The following is a 21,969-nucleotide window of genomic DNA, read 5'->3' as shown; positions in this document are numbered from 1 at the left end:
TCGAAAAAAAAAGAAAAACGAAGGGAATGAGGAAAAAGAGAAAGGGAATTTTGGCAGTAAAGGGAAATTGGGAAAAAGAAACGGTAAAGAAAAACTTTTGTTAAAAAGAAGGGAATAACCTTAATTTTCCCTATACCCTAACTCAAATTTCTGATAAAGCCTATCTCTTACCCAAAACTTATAGCAAAAATAATCCCAATGCTACTACAGGGAATCGAACTCCAGACCTCCAACACACCAATACACATCTTAACCACTAGACCAGAAGACCCATTCTGTTACATATTTACTATCAATTCCTTAAAAGCCCACTGACCTAGAGTCAGGCTTACTCAAATAAAGACCAAATTTTAGCCCAAGTTAAAACTTGAACTTGGGACCTCCTAAACACACCCTAGAGCACTTAATCACTTAAACCAAAATATATATTTTTTAAGCAAAAAATAACACCAAGCAAAATTTCCAATATTTTCAAGTCCAACAAGCACATAAACGAAAACCATAGAAATTTGGGGCATTACACACAATGTCATCCTATTTAAAAGCTTCAACTTAGAAGTAAAATCAGAGACTAGTTTATACTGCCAGACGTTGAAAGGATTGAGACACATTTGGCATCAATGAAGGTACTCTTACGATCTATTCTAATCGTAACTTGCATTGATTGAGAATTAGTTTTTCTAAAAGTTTGTTGTTAATAGTGTATCTATGAAATTGAGAATTTAGGAATAAGGAAGTCATTAGCAATTTTTCTATAGATAGCCCCTTCATACAATCTTTTTAAGTAGATAGGAAATCCATTGGAGATTTAAGGTGAAGTATTGGAACTACATTGGAAACAGAGTTGCGCAACGGAAGTATGATGGTTAGTTTAGAAAGAAGAGTTATAAATTTTTTGGATAAGCGAATTAGCTTGACAATAGAATTTCAAGGACAAAATTATTTTTAAGGAAGGGAGAATTGTCACATCCCAAAAACTAAGTTAGTAGATATTGGGTTAATGAATCGAGACCGGTCAGGCCCAATTTTTTTTTAGTGATTGAGAAATGGTAGAGCTGTCATTGATGATGAATGTTTAATTCCTTCCCTCTCATTATTTTCTATAGGGTGCAATTTTATTTCCAACCTTAACAAAGGTCACATCATATGTTTTATTTATTTTCTTGCTAAAATGAAAACGAAAGAAGTGAATGGTAGAGTGGTTAAAAGCTTTAATTAATTTATTTAGGTCCTAGGTTTAATTTTCCTCACCAACACCCTTTTTATTTAATTTTTGTGATTTACCCTAAGTGCTTAAAGCCTCATTGCTGCCCAACCTTACTTGCCAAAAAAATAAAAGATTCTTTATTTCTTTTGGTCCACATACCTTATCTATGGAGACCATGATTTCTTTTCACTCCTCTGTCCCCCTAACTTACTATTCTCGCCATTTTTTCCATACGAATGGTTCATTGAACCTAGACAAGGTTTACCGCACTTTTGTCATCCATTCTCTCACTTTTCCCTCTCATTGCCGCACCAACCTTTACTCCTCCTTATTTTCTATCACTGGATCACCATCGTCATCGTTGTAGCACAATCGCCAACAGTTGTGATTTATTCTTCCTTTCTTCTTTAAATTTCAACCTTTGTTATTCTTTTTAATCATAAAAAATTATGCATTATTTATTTTAAATTAGTTCTTAATCTTTAACTCTTTCATGGACTTATTTTAAATAGTTCTCCTATTTAGATCTTCATTTCCTCTCCAATTCGTGTTCAAGATGATCTATTGATCTTTATTATAACACCCTATACTCGGCCTCGACGTAATGGCCAAATCCAGATATGTCATAAAGGATGGGTTTTGAAAACGGAGTTGTCTCATCAAATTATTCACATTTCATAATTCACATGCACTCACAATTTTGCTGGAAACACCATTTATTTAGTTCATTTTCCAAAACTTATCACAACGGAAGCCTTAAAACCGTTATATTTCGAAAATACAATCAGATTTTTAGAAAACCTTTGTCTGCATAAAATCATTGTTTTAAAATAATTACGTTTAGTTAAAGCATGCAGATTACCGAATGAACAAAACCAAAACCAACAGTTAAAAATACATACAGTCCAAAGAGTCCCAAAAATTACAAACTCCCAATTGGAAACCAAAAACCTTAATAAAACCATAAATGAGCTAGTTCTAACAGTTTACAATCGAGTGGTCACTGCTGAGTCTTTGCCGCACCAATTCGCCTAAATCTGTAGATTACCTGAACCGGACAGACAAGTAGATGTGAGTTTTTGTAAACTCAGTGTGTAACCCAACAGATTTAAGCATGCAAACATACATTAATCATATATATAATCAGATACAGATGTGGACTCATGTCCATCTTGGATACAGAAACGAATAAATATACAGATCAGATAATCAGAATCTTACCCCCATCCTCTATACACCATCTCCAACCATCCTATCATACCATGTGGGGTTAAAAACACATACCCAACACTACACACCATATCATACCATTACGACACATATTAGATAATACGCAACTAAATTGCAAGAATATGGGCGATGATCACCATACAAAACACTTCCTCCTCAAACAAATCCCACCCCAATAACAGATACAGATATAACAGATTAAACATGTTCAACATGCTTATAAAAAAATATAGATAAACATATTGTAGTACAGTCAGACATACATTTAGTATCCTACTCAATTCAGTCTATCAGAATATCATAACACACAAAAAATAGGATTAAATTAGCCATTATCGACCCTACAGTAAACAGTCGATCGGAGCGACCCATGTGACCCTAGGAAAAATTTCAAAAATATTGGCCCACATATCCGTCTAGCTTGCCCATGTGAGCCCACACGTCCAGATTGGCCTTACCCGTGTAGCCCACACGACCTGGTTCAAAAACTCACACGCTAGTGTGGAATGCCCGTGTGGCTCATACGCCCAACTTGGCCTAGCCCGTGTGACCCACACAGCCACACTCTGGCTGACACACGGCTGTGCCCTGCCCACGACCATGCCTTTGTCGACCATACGGCCAGGCACACGCTCGTGTGGCATCGACAATGGGGTTTTTCGGCTCTCGTCGAAGCTCATTTTTTTCATTCCAGGTACACACCTAGTATGATTTCAATGCAACAACAATCCCGAGGCCACCAGAACCTAAAAATAGAATACCCAATACCAAATTTAGAAGTTTGGTTAACGATTTGCCCATAAAAATCCAACCACAAAACTAACTTACCACCAACGATAATCCACTACCCATACTACTCAATTTGTCGGAGCGAAACCACCTCTCTCGTAGCTTTCTTCTATATGACAACAACAAAACGTCAACAATTACTCAACGCTAAGATATTTCAGCAAAACTTCTTCAAACACTTACAAACCAAAAATTAACACGAACCAAATCAACACACCACTTACCAATTCGAGAAGGAGTACCAAAAATTGAGACACGACGAATTGCCTGACAAGGAAAAAGTGACAGAATCATAAAAGAATAGGACAAAGAAACAAAAGAAATTGACAGGGCCAAAAGAAGAAGAAAAAATGTCAGAAACCTTTCTAGAAGAGAGAGAAATATTTTTCAAACAAAATAGAAATTAAAACAATATGATAAATCCTAACTCCACACTAACTCCTCAATCTCAACCGCATCAGAATCCAACTCCATCAAGACTCTATCAGGAAACTGAGCAAAAATATAATATCCACGCTCACACAAGGATTCGAACACAGGATCTCTAACATACTAACTCACTTACCACTCAAACCAACAGGCTCATTTTGATATGATTTTACAGACAATTTTATGTAAGCCCACTCAACAAGGGTAAGGCTTGGATAAAAAAGAACAAAATTAACAAAGGTGAGACTTGAACCCAAGACCTCTCACACACACCCAGAACACTTAGTCACTAAAACATATACACATTTGTGTCACATAATTACAGAATCAAAAATAAATTATTCAAGGCGATACACTTATGTTCCAGTCATAATAGAGTAAGTGTAAGGGTTGTGTAGAAATATTTTTCTCCTACCTATTTTCTTCTCTTGGCCGAATGCTTTTGAGAGCCTTAATGGTTTATTTTCTCAAATATTAACATCTTGTATGTCATGTTTACTGAAGGGTTGATCGACACCAACTCGAGAGATCATTAGCATTGGAATCGAAATCACTAATCTAAATTATTATTTTTCTATGGGGAAGTATTAATAGAAATCAATAACAACTATCATATCAGCCTTAATTACAATCATTATTAACGTAAGATCACTATTTATTGATTGATTAGGTAATCTAATTGTTAGATCCACATGTGGGCTCTTTTAGAGGGCTGTTACACATCGGATCTGCGATCAGGTATGGGTTTTAACATTGAACAAAATTAAGTGTATGTTTTATATTGATAAAAACGTTATTATTTAAATTATATTTTTTATTAGGATACTTTATGTGTCCATTAAGAGAGATAAAACCCATCGTTATGGATTATGACAAGTGATTCCAAACAATATATGTTGTGAAAAGCATATTTTGTGATATTGATGATTATTATTGATTTGAAAAGCATGTAAATCTCACTCTCATGTTATGTGATCTTATGGCATATGTGATTTTCACATAATTTATAAAATGTGAAATTTTGGTATCATGTGTACATATGTGATTTGCATATTAAACATGCCTATGTGATTCTAAATGATTTTGGTCATATCACATGCATGGGGTGAGATATGTGAAAGGTGGAAGTTATTGGTAGTTTATCTGCGATTTTGGTGGCTTCTCCACAATTTTGATTATTGACAGTATATCTACGATTTTGGTAGCTTGTCCACAATTTTGATTATTGACAGTTTATCTGTATTACTGTGACATTGTTCATAATTTGGTGTGATATTGGATGGACGAGTTCTTGAGAACTCATTTATGGTGTGCAGCGGAGTTAGGTAAGATCGTTTTATAAAAATCTGCATCGTTTTATGAAATGTGCATTGACATGATCATGTATCATATAAGTATGAAATACTGAATTATATAATTATCATGATTGTATAACGTATATATTTATAAGCATGTGATTGAGTTTATGTTAATCTCATATTGGGCTTAGAAAGCTCACCCCATTAATGTTTTAGACATTTCAAGTAACACTCAGACATAAGACTTGGATTCAAATTCAGTGGATCCTCTAGGGTGAATTTATATTATGGTTATTTATTGGATTTTAAAACTATTTGGGCTTTGGACTTTACTTTTGTTTTCGGTCGTGATTTATTTTTATAACTTTAGAACTATCATGCATGCATGAAAATTATGGGATTTCAAGTAATTTTTATTATGGAATCTATCTAAATTAACTATGTTTTTACTTGATTTTTAAATAAAATAATAAATCGTAAATTTTCTATATAATTTTATGAAAATCTGTTGCAAATTCTTTATAAATTATTTTTATAAAAATAATGCAAAGTTCTTTGTTTTAAGTAAGTTAAAACGATATTATTATAAAAATGATTTCTTTTTCAAAATAAATATTCTAATAAGTGCTTTTCAAAGAAATAAAAATCAATCAATCTTTAAAAATGTAAGTTTTTACAAAAACAACTCCAATCTAAATATTTTCAAGAAGTAAATATTTTTTAGCAACATTAATGTAACCTCTGAGATAAAGCTATAACATCTAGGTCGGATTTAGGGTGTTACAAATTAATTTAGTTAATTTTAGTTATTAATAAATCACTCAAATTTATCAGTCAAATAATAAAAAATAGTAAATACTAGTACTTTTAGTCTTCGTAGGAACAATATCTTTGCTCACTATAACTATACTATTAATTGATAGGTGCACTTGCCTTAGTCAGATTTTTAGTTGGTTTCATGGATATCATATGAATTAGGTTAAGGTTTATTGCTATAAATATCATAAACAGGGTCGGTTTTCAAAATTTTAATTTTTCGCTTTGCAAGAAAATCGTTTTCAAATTGAATTTTTTCCAATAGCTTTTTGATGAGTTGGCAACATATGTTGATTATGAACATCAAGTGTGTGTATTGTGACCTACATGAACAAGTCATGTCATCCATCAAACACATTGCATAAGAAAAGTAAAGTAATAAAGCCAAGGCAGATGACTTATTGGAGGGCTTTGGTCGATTTCCCCGTGGCCAAATTTCTTACATTTATTGAACTTCATTTGCACCCGTTTCTTGGTCAGATTTGTTGTTGTTTGTGGTTCATCAACTTCTTTCCTTCTCATAATAGTAGGTCGGCCAGGTGGCCTTTTTATCAAAGGAGGGAGTATTAGCAGCATGTCTGGCACGGGCTCCCATTGCTTAAGACCCCTTACTAGCTTGATGAAGTTGAAGTAATTGGAAAATTAGGTTTCCTTGGTGTAGAAGTTATCTACATAAGTTTTAGGGTTCTTATCTTTTAGATGAAAGAAAATCACCGCATGAATACAAGGGATGCCAGTGATCTCTCAATTCTTACAGGAGCAGGAATTTTCAACTAGGTCCATCACATGCTGGCTGCCTGGACCACATTCAACCTGATACCTCTCCCCACCAGCGTGTGATGGAAACACCTAAAAATAGTTTAACATATCAAGAGCAGAGGAAAGTTAGCATGTGATGGGCACCATTAGCAAGTGATGGGAAACACTGGCATGTGATGGTAGAATAAAGGCATACATGGAGCAATCAATGACAAATAATAATCTATTTACCTCATTGAATCTTTGATATTGGCATCGAACTTTTTCTTGATCTTTGGACACAAGTTTCCTTTAATTTTTTAGCTTTTTCTTTCTTGTACAATCAACAGCATAATTTTGGTCCTAATTGTTTTCATCATTGTTAGAATGAGCTTCCCTCTTGCTTTCAGTATCAACTTATGTAAGTAACAAAAAGGAATATCAATTACAAAAGCATAAAACAGTTCACAAATAACAAAATTAATTGCATATAAAAAAACAGTATAAGGATTTACCTTGTTAAAACATTCACACAAATTATTCACCAGCATGTCAAAATTTCTCTTAATGAGAAGTGGGACCTTGACCAGTGAGCAGAGTTCTTTCCCTTTAACCAATCATAAGCATCTTTATTGATATTCTTCAGTTCAGTCATGCCATCCTCAAAATCCCTTATAGTACTTGCTCTAGCAATTTTCCTAAACAAGTCTTTTAAAGCCTTTTTTTTTTAAAAAAAAAAGCTTTCCTGAAATTTTGATGTAGGTATCTAACAAGTGTCTTGTTTATGCATTAAGAAGCATCATGGATATTGCTTCTACAATTCCTTAAAAACAAAACAAAAATAGTTTAATTTTTTAACATCTTGGCAAAAATAGAAAAAAAAAAGAAAACAAATTGTGTTTTACCTTCTGTTTGTCAGACATGAAAGATATCTGATATGAGCTCACAATTTCCAAGTCCTATGAGAGAAACTCCAGGAACCAGCACCATGATGCTTGGTTTCCACTTTCAATCGCAACATATGCAATAGGATAGATTTCATTATTTGCATCTATCCCAACAATTACCAATAGCTAACCACCAAAGTAGCCCTTCAAGAAACATCCATCTAAACCTATTATCCTTCTACAACCAACCTTCTACCCATATTTGCATGCCTGCAAATAGACATATATCATTTGAAATAACTTGTTATCTAGATAATAAATTCTTGTTGTTCCAACATTTTAGGTCCTAACCTCTAACAAATACTCATAAATCTTCTCATGTTATGCCTCATACCCTCATTCAATTAATTCAGTGCCCTAAGTTTAGCTATCCTACATTTGGTTAGTGAGACAAGGCAAATGAAATTTGTTTTGACTTCTTGCTGCAAATGATGTCAAAGAATAATTAAGATTAACAATGAACTGTTCTTTATAATTTTGAGCTAGCAAGCTAAGGTTATATTCCTATTTTTAAAGACTTAGATCAAGTATGGTTAGTGTTTAAACTCCTAATTTCCTTCATTCTAAAAGCCCATATGTACGATGAACAATGTGACTTGCAAACTTCCTTTAACCTCTTGTGATAATTTTTTGGGAACTTCAGATAGTGATTAACCCTACCATACTGCCTAGTAGCTTCTTTTAAACTATCTTTGTTGGGAAATAACAATCCAACCTCAAGTTTTTTATTATTTATGTTACTTTCTATGTTGAACTCAAGCCAAGTTTTGCCATCGAGTCAAATTCGTGTGCACTATTTAATATTTTAGAATCATTACTATCAGAAAATTCCCCTACTTCTGTTGGATTTGGTGCCCTACGTGTAGTATTTTCATCTAAGTACACTTGTAATTTTTTTGAATCGAACGGTTAATAAAAATAAATTTATTGATTACATGAATATACTTTTTATAATTATCCTCACATGGTTTTTGCACGCAAAGCAAAATAGAAGCAAATGTTGCTCATCGGTTGCTTATTATTTAAACTAATACTAAGTGGTATTGTGTGGCTAAATCGTAGTACATAAACACAACTTGTATTAGTAGACGAACCTAAACATGCCATTAGTCTAATCGAAAATGACCAAATCGATTGAAAGACTTTATGTCGTCTATCAACTCTAACTAGGAAGATGTCTTATCTTGGGCATTGGAGCGGATGACTCCTAGAAGATAGAAACATAGATGTGATTGACTGGACTGACAGTACATCAGACAGAACCCAAGCGGAATAGATCCTGAATCTATTTATGAATTTATTCACTTGTGACATTCATAGTGTGGCATACCTAAATCCTGAATGGATGGTGAATATATATGCGTGACTCGTATACTTTGATATAAGTAAAAGCCTGAGTTCGAAAAAATAAGGAACCAAAAGTTGGTGCATTGGGTGTGCGGCTTTTGCAATACGTAGCGTCATTCAAAACAGTGAAATTCATGGCTCGAAACATGGGTAAATCATATCCTCTCATTGGCATTACATGGTTGATGAAAAGTAAACATAGTAATGGGTCTTTTGACTTTGTGATGAATGACTTAATTGCTATTCGATAGTAAAAGATGTAATGGTTACCATGAGATAAAATAGGATCATATTGGGAGAACAAATACTATCCTAAAAAGATCAATAATATCCTATGAGGGTAACACACTTATGACAAGGTCATTGGACGAGCACTGAATAGCTGCTTTCATAATGGTATGTCGTTGGGGAGAGCTCAATCACGATACTATAGTGGAATGACTTCATGACTAAATGAGTTTATAATTAATAGGTGAAAAGTCAAAACCAATTATAAATCATTTAAGCCTCAACTACATATGTCCAATCGATCCCTTCACTAGCTCATTAAAACCAGAAATGAATTGTGTGTTTGAATAGAAATAAACAACATGAATAGGAAAAATGAAATGGGGAATATTCAGGAATGACTATTGTTTCCTTCGAAATGTAAAAATGGGAAACATTTTAGGAATTATTATTGTTTTCTCTGAAATGGAGAAATGGAATCATTTGGAAATGAATTTAAGTTTCCAAAAATAAAAATAATCCATTTGCAATCTTATATGGATTACTTAGAAAATGGTTCAAATAGCGAAGAAGATTGTTTGATTGAAAGTCGGGAACAACGAATCCCCGTTAAGCCAAAAACACAAGTACAAATTCGATTAAGGTTTATTGCTATAAATATCACAAACTGGTTGGTTTTCAAAATTTTAATTTTCCGCTATGCAAGAAAACTGTTTTCAAATCAGGATTTTTTCATCAACTTCTACATCATTCATGTTTAAGCCATCCAAGTTAACCCTAACCTTATCACATACTCTCATTTCAGTATTATTAAACACATCATCACCTATTTCACTATCAGATATATCAAAATCACTTAGTTCTCTTCACTTTCATTAAATTCATTAAGTAAACTTGCCAAAAAAATTTAACATCAATGGAAAACAATTCCAAATGCCTGTTTCATAACACAAAACAAAGGACATCACACAATACAAACATACACAATGCACTCCTATTGAATTCAAATAGCTTATAACTCTAAATAATTTTTTAAAACAAATTCCAATAAAAAATCATAACCCATTAAATACAAACATACATAGTGCATAACCCCAAGCGAATACAACATATTTGAACAAAGAAATTCAAACCTACCAAACAAATTTAATATCAATGGAAAACAATAATCAATCACAATAAATGTAACAGCCCGATTTTGGGCCTAGTCGGAACAGTGGTTTCGGGACCACTATTTCGAGGCCAGAGAAAATTATTTTAGTATTATTTTATGTTTTATAATATAATTTTATAAGTGCATGTAAATTTTGGTAAGTTAATTTTAGCAATTTCTAGTCCAATTTCGAAAAGGACTAAATCGCGTAAAAGGTAAAAGTTGTGTTTTAATACCTAAAGGTGTTAAATTGCCTTGTATCTTAAATTGGGGGTCTTTAAAGTGAAATTAGGCAATTGAAAGTGTGATGGCAGGCCATGGGAGACAAAATTGTTGAAAAGTCAAATTAGGTGAAATTTGGTCACCAATTTTGACTAGTTTTATTATTAACAAATCAAAAAGAAAAAGCTATCATTTTTCTTTTCTCCTTCACCGAAATATGCAGCAAAGAAAGGGCTTTGAAGCTATAAAATTTCAGCAACATATTTCCCTTGCTTGTAAGTGATTTTAATGTCTTTGCTTGATGATTTTTACATTTTTGGAACCCCTAAAGCATGAGCTTTCATGAGGGGTCTATTTTGCAAAATGATGAAGAGTCTAGGGTTTTTCCATGAGAGTAAATGTGTTGTTTGCTGTGTTTTTATGGAAGATTATGAGTCCTAGTTGTCTAATAAACAACTTTTGTGAAAGAAATTGCATGAAAACACCTTAAAAAGGGCTAGATTGCTAAGTTGTAAAATGAGTTGTAAATGTGTGAAATAGCTGAAATTATGAGTTGCTATAGTTATGAAAATGGTTCATCTAGACTCAAGGAGTAAATAAATGTGATAAAAATTATTTTACGAGCCTAGGGGTAATTTGGTAATTTTGGCAAAATATAGGGGCAAAATTGTAAAAATTGCCCAAGTGTGTCAAGGGACTAATTTGATCAATAAATTGTTTTAATAAGTTGAATGTGATATTTTAGATGATAAAAATCGATATTTGGACCTAGAACGGAAAGAAATCGATTAAGGGATAATTACGTCTTTTTTTCACCTTTGTGGTATCGAGGTAAGTTCATGTGTAAATAATGTAGCATAATTGTTATTTTTAAGTTATTGATGTTAAATATATGATATGCTGATTTTTATCATGAAATATATGCTTTGTGGTTATTTTCGAATAAAATGCAAGTTATGTGTATTATCTGTTAAATATAAAGTGCTACCGAGTATTGGTTTCGGTATTTTACGGAAGATGGCAAGGATATGTGTTCGAGGAAATCCCGTTTGAACCTTAGGAATAGATTAGGATACAAGTGACATGTAACTAAGATGGTTGAGCATCCGAACTCGTTGAGTTGAGTCCGAGTTCACTTATGGATGCGAATGTTCGAACTCGTTGAGTTGAGTCCGAGTTCACTTATGGATGTGAATGTTCGAACTCGTTGAGTTGAATCCAAGTTCGTGAGATGTAACTAGGCATCCGAGCTCGTTGAGTTGAGTCCGAGTTCACTTATGGATGCGAACGCCCGAGCTCGTTGAGTTGAGTCCGAGTTCACTTATGGGCGGGTTACATGGTAGCTTGGCTACATATGTGGCACTTATGTGCAAACTTTCAATGTATCCGAATTATATTCTGATGTGTTCAACGGGTAAAATTCTACTCAAATGGAGGAATACTCGAGATGAAAGGGACGTATTGGTAAATGTTGTGAAATGGATACCTTGAACAGGTATGTACTTAACCCTTGGGTTGAAAACTTGACATAACAACAATATGGTAAGATGATAAATGAAAATGTGATATGAATGTCTTGGTGATGATTATACAAACGATGTTGTATTAATTTTGTGAACAATGATCATGAATGAGTAATTTAGCCTTGACAGATTTGAGTTACTGCAGTAGTGTAACTTTGAAAATACACTAAAAATAGTGGAAAATGAGTTAGAGGCAGAATAAAATATGGGATTAAAGCTTAATGAGTCTATTTTCACATGAAAGAAACAGGGGAAGAAAAAGAATTTCATATTGTGTGATATTTGAATTCTTGTGAAATAGGGTCTGAATGAATTTGAGATCCCCTGTTTTGACTTTAGAAATTCACCAAAAATTGTGAAAAAATTATTAAGAGTCATACCTTACATGAATGGATTCCTTATTGAGTCTGTTTTTAGGAGAAATAAATGTCATGGTCGTTGGAATTTTTTACAGGGAGAAATTTGGTTTTCAATGCATAGGGGTCAGAGTGGTCATATCCTGAAACAGGGGAGAATTTAACTAATAAACTGTACTAATTGGCCCAACCAAAAATTCTAGAAAAAAATTAGTAAGTATACATATGAATCTAGTTTCAAGAGAAATAGACGAAAACATTATTCAAGTCTTGTACTATGAGATAATTGAACTTTAGTACAGAAGGGTCGGAACTGTCAAACAGTGAATCAGAGGTAACTTTGATGAATAAACTGTACTATTCGGCTTAACCAAAAATTCTGAAAATTTTATGAAAGAAATGAAAATAAGTCTAGTTTCAGGAAAAATTAACAAAACTTAATTCGGAGTTTCGTAGCTCCAGATATAAATAATTTAGTGACCATTGCTCAGAAAGACAGCTTGTAGTGAACTTGAGAATATGTTGTAAACATTGATAAAACAAGTTAATGAGTGCTTATTGTTTTCATATGAACTTACTAAGTGAAAGCTTACCCCCCTCTTCTTTCCCATGTTTTCTAGAGTTTCTAGGTTAGCTCGGGTTGGAGGCCGTCAGAGATATTATCACACTGTCAAGCTAATGCTATTGGTGTAGTGATTTCAAGTACTTTGAGCCTATGACATGTATAGGAGTTTAAATATTAGAGTATGTGATATGGCTTTAACAATATGTGTTGGCCTATTTTGATTATGGGGTTGTAAATCTATTTTAATTATGCATGCATGTGCTATGGTATTATGTGATGAGTTTATAATGATTATAGTATGAATGTGGTAAAGATGTGAGTAAAATCTATGATATCTATTGCATGTGAAATTGCCATAATCATGACATGTTAGGAATGTTTAAGTACCTAATTTTGCCATGTTGTATGTTATTGTATAAGTATGCGTGTATCTATTGTGAGTGTGACAAAATGGCTTGGAAAATAGCCTTGTATTTGTCCAGGTTTTTGGACACGGGTTTGGGACACGGGCGTGTCCCTAGCACACGGGCGTGTGCTCTATACCCACACGGGCGTATGAAGCCTTGATGCAAGAGATTTTCTAAGTTTTCATGAGTTCTCGGTTGGGTCCCGAACCACTCCGGATGTATGTTTTGGGCCTCGTAAGCCCGTATATGGGACAGATTGTATGTGAAAATAAAAGTTTTTAATTATTTGAGATTTCATGGCCCTGTTTAGTATGAAAGTGTTAGTAAAAGTCAGGTAGCACCTCGAACCCCGTCCCGGCGTCGGATGCGGGCGAGGGGTGTTACATAAAGGCAGTAAGGTCTTTGACATACACAACTTAGGTCCACATGCCAAATAATTTAATACAAATAAATCCAGTTCTATCATGCACATGACAGACAATAACCAAGCAAAGGACATCATACAATACAATACAAGCTATACAAATCTAAGTCTGTCATAAACCTTAAACAAATTTTTTTTTAAATTCCAATAAAAATCATACACCAATTGAATACAAACATACATAATGCATAACCCCATACGAATGCAACATATTTCAACAAAAAAATCCAAAAAATCATAAACCTAAATCTCCCTAAATCCAAAAAATCATAAACCCAAATTGACAATAGATAGAACACCTTCGGCTGGTTCTCTTCTATTAACCATCCCAACAATGTTCTCCCGGTCTCTTTTTCTCCTGAAAGAAATTGACAATGGTTATCCCTTTACCTTCATTCTCTTCAATCTTACTCCATCACTTTTCTCTAAAAAGTTCAATTAATTCTCCCTTTCCCTAATTTTTAATCATCCCTTTTTCTTTTTCTTTTTTTTTCTGTTCATCCCTTCAGTTGTCCTTTTTCCCTGAAAAGATAAGTCCTTTTGATTGTCATGTCCAATACGGTAAGTTAACGGGCCATATCAGCGAGTTAAGGACCTACATCAACAGTCTCGTTAGAACTGTAATGGAAAATGGGCTTAGGTGACTAATTTGTCACTTTTTGAAAATGTTAGTGACTGATTTGTAATTTTTGTAAAGTTTAATGATTGAGTTCACTTTTGAAAGTTTAGTGAATGAAATGTTAAATTTGAGTGACTGTCGGTTTACTTTTTCCTTAAATAAATTATTAAAAATTTATAAATATTAAAAAAATTATAAAATTCGATTCAATCGTCAACTCAAACAGTTTTTTTATCTCAATTCATATTGATTCATAGATCAAACAACTCTCTTCCTTACTTCAAACTGGTATACCGGTCAATTTCAAGTCCAACTAAATGATTTCGTTAGGTTTCAATAACTATGGCACTTGTCATAGTTTAAAAGGTAGTATTGAACAAAAAGGTTAGAGGCACAGTCTTGTATGCAAGGCCGAAGATATCTACTCCAGCTAATCATATACAAGAAGTAACTGGATCTTCACGCATCTCATGCAATCAACAATCCCAATGAAAAAAAAGAGCTTCGATATAAATACTATCAACAACCCCAATGTAAAAGAAAAGAGCTTGGATATAAATGCTTACGTATATTTATTTTCAATCCAAGTCTTGTGACACGATTAGTTTAGTAGAATAGAATAGTCATTTGAAAAGATTGAAATAAAAAAATAAAGTGTTAATATGTTGGTTGAATGAAATAAATAATTAATAATATTATATTGTTTAGTTGAATAAATTAATGATAAAAAATATCATAGGATGTTAAGAGTTAAACCAGAATGTAGAAATTTGCAAAAATAATGTTAAGAGGAAGAAAAGAAGAGAGAGGGAGAAAAAACTTAGAAGATGAGAGGAAAATGTATAAATTGTACTGCTCGTCATTCCCCTTACATCCAGACTATTTAAAAGGAAATAAAACAAACAATTGACAATTTTCCTGCCAAAATAACTAATCGTCCGTTACTTAAAAGATTAAAACGCATCGTTTTCATTAAGGTTGAAACACTCCGTTTTTCTCCAAGCTAAATATGTACCATTTTGTTTTGCCTAGATTTTAGCTCTTAGCATCCACTCCCTTCCTGCAAAATATGCTTATCCTCAAGGACTAAAATGAGGAAACATGTTCTTAATCTAGTAAAAAAACTCCCAAGTTGCATCTTTTGGAAATGAGTTTGCCTATTCAACCAGGATCCTCGTAACTATGTTGTGGCCCCTCTTTACAATATGTCTGTCCAAAACTTAAATTGGTTCCTTAGTCTAAACTCCCTCAGCATCAATGACAGGTAAGGCTACCAAAATTGGTGTGGACCTAACGTGCTTCTTAAGCTGAGACATATGAAATGGGGTGTACTCTCGAACTAGAAGGAAGGGTCCAACTTAGAAGGGTCCAAAGTACCTGGGGGAAAGTTTCTAATTGAGTATTTTTCTAACTAAGTGTGCCTAAATGGCTGAAGTCTCAAGTAGACCAAATCACCTACCTTGAATTCTCTATAACTTCTATGCTTATCCGTTTATTATTTCATTCGATTCTGAGCTTACTTCAAATGGAATTGGAGCATCTTTCAGGCTGTTTATCTTTGTTGTAGGCTTCGGTCCACACTAGGCACCAAAGAATAACCAACCAAGTAAGGAATATGATGAGAAGGAGGTTGGCCATGCAAGGCCTCGTAAGGTGTAGTGCCAAGGGCTGAATGGTGAGTAGAATTATAACATCATTTTGCTATTGGAAGCCAATTCACCCATTCATTCAGAAGCTCCCCTGTTATGCACCTAAGCTACCCTTCAAGACACCTATTCAAAACCTCAGTTTTACCATCCGATACGGGATGGTATGCAGTGGATTGTTGCACTTTTGTACTAACATAGTGGAAAAGGTCTTGCCAAAAATAACTGATAAACACCCTATCTCTATCTGAAATGATTGAATTAGGCAGTCCATGGAGCTTAATTATATGAGTAATGTATTTCTTAGCCACAATCAAAATGGTATATGGATGATATAAAGCCAAAAAGTGTATTGTCTTGGTAAGCCTATCCACCATTACCCAGATGACGGACTTACCCTTCGACTTGCGAAGTCCTTCAATAAAATCCATACTGATAGATGACCAAGCTCTCTTTGGTATAAGTAATGGCTGCAGCAGACCCGATTTTGCTACTGTTTCATTTTTGCACTTCTGGCAAAAAATGCACTCTTTAACCCAACTTTTGATGTCTCTAGTCAGCCCCTTCTAGTACAATACTAATGACATTCTTTTTCTTGTAGTCTGAATACTCGAATGACCCCTTATGACACTTGTATGTTGAAATAGTCCCATTCTGATTACTTCATCTTTCCCTACCACTATCTTCTCCTTTCTTCTTAAAAACTGCCCATCCCATACATATTTAGGATGTTGAGAAGATGGTTGTTGAACCTCTTCACACAGTTTCTGCAGTCAGTTATCAGATAAATAAGGTTCTTGGATTTTATTCAACAATTTGGACACTATTGTGGAACCATTTAACTGCCATATTTGACCTACTAGAAGAGACTTGTTTCTAGAATGGGAGTCAGCTACAACATTACTGCATCATTTCTTATAAATGATTTCATAGTCGTATCCCAGAATTTTGGCCTCCCATTTTTGCTGAAATAGAATAATAGCCAGTTGATCTGACAAAAACCTCAAGCTTTAGTGGTCTTTTCTAATCTTGAAATGTTTCCTAACCAAATAAGCATGCCATTTTCTTATTACCAATAGTACTGCAAGTATTTTTTCGTAGATCGACAATGCTTGATGCCTCACACCCAGACCTTTACTAAAATATGCTACTGGTTTCCCTTGTTGCTGAAGTACAGCTCCCATACTGAAACCTGAAGCATCTGTATCAATGTAAAATTCTATCTAGAAGTCTAGAAGGGTAAGCACAGGTGCTGAGCAAAGGGCTTCCTTGAGCAGTTGGAATGCTTTAAGCATTGGATATTTCCAATTCCAAGTGTTCTTTTTCAAGAAATCGGTAAGGGGTCGAGCTAGTAGCCCATAGTTCTTAATGAAACGTCTGTAATAACCAGTCAGCCCCAAAAATCCCCTTAACTCCTTAGTACAGGTTGGCATAGGCCTGTTCATTACAGATTCAATTTTGGCTTGGTTCATGGCTACTGTTCCTTTGGATATAACATGGCCTAAGTATTCCATTCATTTTGTCCCAAAAGTACATTTACTTTCCTTTACAAAAAGTGTTAGTTGCCTCAAAATTTCAAAGACTATCCTAATGTGTGATAGATGCTCTTTCCATGACGTTGAGGACACCAAGATGTCATCAAAGATAACTAAAATTGGTTTTCTTAGTAATGGTCTAAAAATAGCATTCATGAGGGATTGGAAGTTTGAAGGGGCATTAATGAGGCTAAATGGCATCACTAAAAATTTGTACTAGCCTTCAAGGGACTTGAAGGTCGTTATATGGAAGTCTGATTCATCCATTTTGATTTGGTGATATCCGAATCTAAGGTCCAACTTAGAAAAGACCCTAGTATGACTTAGTTCATCCAACAGCTCTTCAATAATAGAGATAGGAAACCTATCCTTAATGGTCAACTGATTGAGTTGCTAGTAGTTCACATAGAGCCTCTAACTACAGTCTTTTTTCTTCACTATTACTATGGGAGATGCAAAAGAACTCGTGCTATCTCTTATGATACCAGCAACTAATATATCTTGAATTACTTTCTCCGTTTTAGTCTTTAGGACTATTGGATATTTATAGGGTCGAAGCTTAACTATCACATTCTCTTCTTTCAAAGGGATCTTGTGGTCTTGTGCTCTTTTCAGTGGTAAACCAATAGAAGTGCTAAAGATATCAGCAAACTTATCAAGATGTGCCTTTAAGCCCAAATGTGTTACTAAAGGAGCTACAATCAGGCAAACATGAGTTGTGGAGGTCATAATCATAGTGCAAGGATTCAAAGTTTGACCATTTTAAGCTAGACATTTAGAGGACTGGCTCGCAGATAAGATTCAGATGCTCCCAGGTAAAATCTCTTTCCAAGTGGACTCTTTCTAGTCCAACAAAAATCTCATTGTCAGAAACTCAAAGTTCCAAGTAATTGACCCCAAAAATGGTAGCCACTATACTCCTAGGACCATGTCACGCCCCTTCACCGATAATACTATAAAATCTGTCACAAAACTAAATCTCTGAGATTCTCAATTCACTTTTCTACAAGTTCCTCTAGTCATCAAGTTTCTATTGTCTGCCACTGTTACATTAAGCTGCTCCTGATTACGCAAAGGAAAATATAGTCTATTCACCATATTTGCATCCATAAAGTTATGGGTGCTGCTCAAGTCAATTAGCACAATCGTCTTGTAGGTTCTTCAGTAGTTATGATTTTCATGGTATGAGGGCCTTGAGACCCTTTTTGGGTATGTAATGACAGAACAGGCTCCTGGGGTTGTTCTATATCTCCTGAAAGTTCCTCTAGTTGCTCTCCGTATTCATGTAAATCTTTTCCTTCATCCTCAGACTGAAAGTCTTTCAACATTTGATAAAGTTGGCCCTTGACACACTTATGACCCACATAGTATTTGTTTCCATACCAAAAGCACAAACCTTTTTGCTCTTGTTCAACTATCAATAATAGGCTAATTCCCCTATACGGGGCTCTAGAAGAATTGGAAGTATTAACAAAACCATAGGCTAAAATAGTTCTTGTTCTAGTATGTGGAGGAGTGACAGGTTTAACAGAACCAACAAATAGTGTCCCTGAAGATCCAAAATGAGTTACCGGACTAGAGGCTACAAGAAAAACTCTCTTTGGAGTGCCACTCACAATAGGCCTTCGACCAATGTTTGAGGTTCAAATAATTACAAATATTAACTTACCTCATGCTTCAAGTTGCTATCAAAAATATCTAGGGCATAAGATTCAGAAGGCTTACAAAAGAGTTGTGGTAACTCTCAACCGAGCATTGTTGCTTTAATGAGACCAACTTTGACATGGGGTTCCTGAATGTGTTGGACCCAATCCTTTCTTTCAAAACTTCAGCATAGTTGGTCCAATTTAAAGCCTGCATTTCCCCCTATTTGTGCATAAAAATAGTGCCATTCTAGAGCCCTTCCCTTGAGATTTAACAACACAATCTTGATCTTGTCACCTTCAACCACAGCTTCAGCTTCGAAATACTATCTTAGTTTGAACCACCACACCCTGAAGTCCGAACCATTGAAATGAGGACAAGTTATTCTGTAATTTCTTCTTGACAACACCTCTGGTTGGGCATGATTTAGGTCTCTTTCCACTAGTGATGGTGTTTCGTGGTGAGAACTTCCTATTGTCTCTTTAGGAGGAAAACTAAGGGGAGGTTCTCTTAGGATCCTTTTTTCCTTTTTCTCGAGCAGCTTCGTTGTTGGCAAAGCCCCGACGAACCAAAGTACTATTCAAATAATCCGAGGAGTTCAGATCTAAACTCTTCCTTGAACCCAAGTAAGCGAGCTTCAAACTTGGCATCCAATCTTGACTCTATTTGTGATAGTTCTCCTTGCACCTTTACCATCTCTTGTTGCAGAACATTGACTTCCTTTTGAACACGAGTAGTTGCACCTTCCCCGACCATCAGAATCCATAACTCTGATACCCTATTAAGAGTTAAACCAGAATGTAGAAATTTGCAGAAACAAGATTCAGAGGAAGAAAAAAAAAGAGAAAAAAACTTAAAAGAGGAAAGGAAAATGTATAAACTGTACTGCTCGTTATTCTCCTTACATCTAGATAATATTTAAAAAGAAATAAAACAAATAATTGACAATTGTTCTGCCAAAATAACTAATCATCCGTTACTTGAAAGATTAAAACGCATCATTTTCACTAAGGTTGGAATGCTCTGTTTTGCTCCAAGCCAATTACGCACCATTTTATTTTGCTCAAATTTTAGCTCATATCGATCTGTCGATGATGGGAATAAAATTCAATGTTGGAAAGACCAGTGGATTCCTAACGTTGGTCCTTTGGTTAATTATTTACCTGCCTATGCTAATGTTAATACTGATTTTTTGTTTAGTGATTTGGTCACAGGAGAAGGCAACTGAAACCTTAATTTTTTGCAGGTTTGGTTACCAGAAGAGATTATTACTCACATTATGGGAATTCCTCCTTCTCACCCAGTTGAAGGACTTGATAGACTGTATTGGCGCCATAGTTCAACTGGCACTTTCTCTATTAAAAACGCATACAAGGTGTTGAAAGAGGATTCTTGGAGTTCTAATGACGAGTTATGGAAGAGAGCATGGAAATTTTCGGGTCCGTACAGAGTCCGTTTCTTTTTTTAGACAGTTCTTAAGTAGAGACTTCTCACCAATGTGAAAAGAGTTTGGCATGGCATAGCTGTAGATTCTTCTTGTTCAATTTGTGGACATGATTTTAAGGACATTTTGCACATTATTCGAGATTACACATTGGCTAAGGAAGTCTGGAAATAGGTAGTCTTGGAAAACCAACAAACTTTTTTTTTCTAACTCTCTATACAAATGGATCTTTTTTAATTTGCAGGATACTTTGATTCTTCTTGATGGGGAAATCAGTTGGGCTTGCCTCTTCGGATTATTAGCTTGGCGCTTATGGAAGAATTGAAATCTTTTCATCTTTCAAAGGAAATCATGGAGTTCTAGCGAGATCATTAAGGTTTCCATGTATTGGGCCAAACAATCTTCTTTAGCTCCTAGAGATGGTTCGATTAATAATATAAGCTTACCTTATGAGGAGCTTTTACCCAGGGATTGGACCTTTCTTAATACCGATGGTAATGTTCAAGTAACATCAAGAAGAGCAACTGTTGGAGGAGTGGTACAAGATGGTACAGGTGACTGGATGAATGGGTGATTGGTTGTAACATATTCCTAGGGAATTGTTCAATTTTTGACCCAAAACTTTGGGGCATTCTAGATGGCTTAAAACTCATCTAACGTAAAGGTCATAGCAATGTAGTTATTCACTCTGATAGCTTGGAGGTAGTCAAAGCTATTCATGACAATGTTTCGAAGATCTCAAACTCTATCCTAATCAGAAGAATACACCGTATTTTGTCTTAAGAAAGTCAATGGATTTTAAGATACATTTCCAGGGAGGAGAATCAATGTGCTGACTATCTTGCCAAATTGGCCTTTGAAACGGAAAAGGATTTACAACTGGTAGAGACCCCTCTAAATGTAGTGTTAGATTTCCTTAAAGTTAATAAAAGAGGAATTTTAGTTCCTCTCGAATAGTTCATATAATTTAATTTTGTTATGTTTGTTTTCAACAAAAAGAAATTAGCTCATATCATAGGAGTTTAATTTTCATTGGCCCAACTACTTTATGATGGGATTCAGAAGCAGCAAGCCACGAATGGAGTTTTAGTACATCGCGACAGAATGGGTCGGCCACCAAACAAGTTGGGGGCAATCGAAACGAACCCATCGTTGTTCTCTTTGTATCTATTCTTCTTTCAAAAGTTGTTTAGGATATTTTGGGAAATTTTCCTTTTTTTGGTTTTTGTATTTATTCAATGATGCTGAATAATAATGACTCCACGAAATGATCCAAACGCAGGATTCAGTATGGCGTGTTGAATGAGGTTTACCATCTTTATTCCACAATTTCCCCATGTCTTGACGTTCCACTAATTTCCTCAACCCCAAAAACAACATCCACCCCATCTTTCATTAAAAT

At 34.7% G+C, this 21,969-nt stretch overlaps 1 long non-coding RNA gene across 1 annotated transcript; it reads left to right on the top strand.

The window, feature by feature from the left end:
• The first annotated feature begins 19,611 nt into the window (after positions 1-19,611).
• On the top strand, positions 19,612-21,401 carry LOC107929634 (uncharacterized). Its single transcript, XR_001692868.2, has 3 exons — positions 19,612-19,749; positions 20,370-20,562; positions 20,812-21,401. It is a non-coding gene; the product is annotated as an uncharacterized lncRNA (long non-coding RNA).
• The last annotated feature ends 568 nt before the right edge of the window (positions 21,402-21,969 follow it).

This window comes from Gossypium hirsutum, chromosome A08 (genome assembly GCF_007990345.1).
Source record: "Gossypium hirsutum isolate 1008001.06 chromosome A08, Gossypium_hirsutum_v2.1, whole genome shotgun sequence".
Taxonomy (NCBI): domain Eukaryota; kingdom Viridiplantae; phylum Streptophyta; class Magnoliopsida; order Malvales; family Malvaceae; genus Gossypium; species Gossypium hirsutum.
Note: the sequence above shows the minus strand (reverse complement) of the source record. Positions and strands in the feature narration are given on the sequence as shown.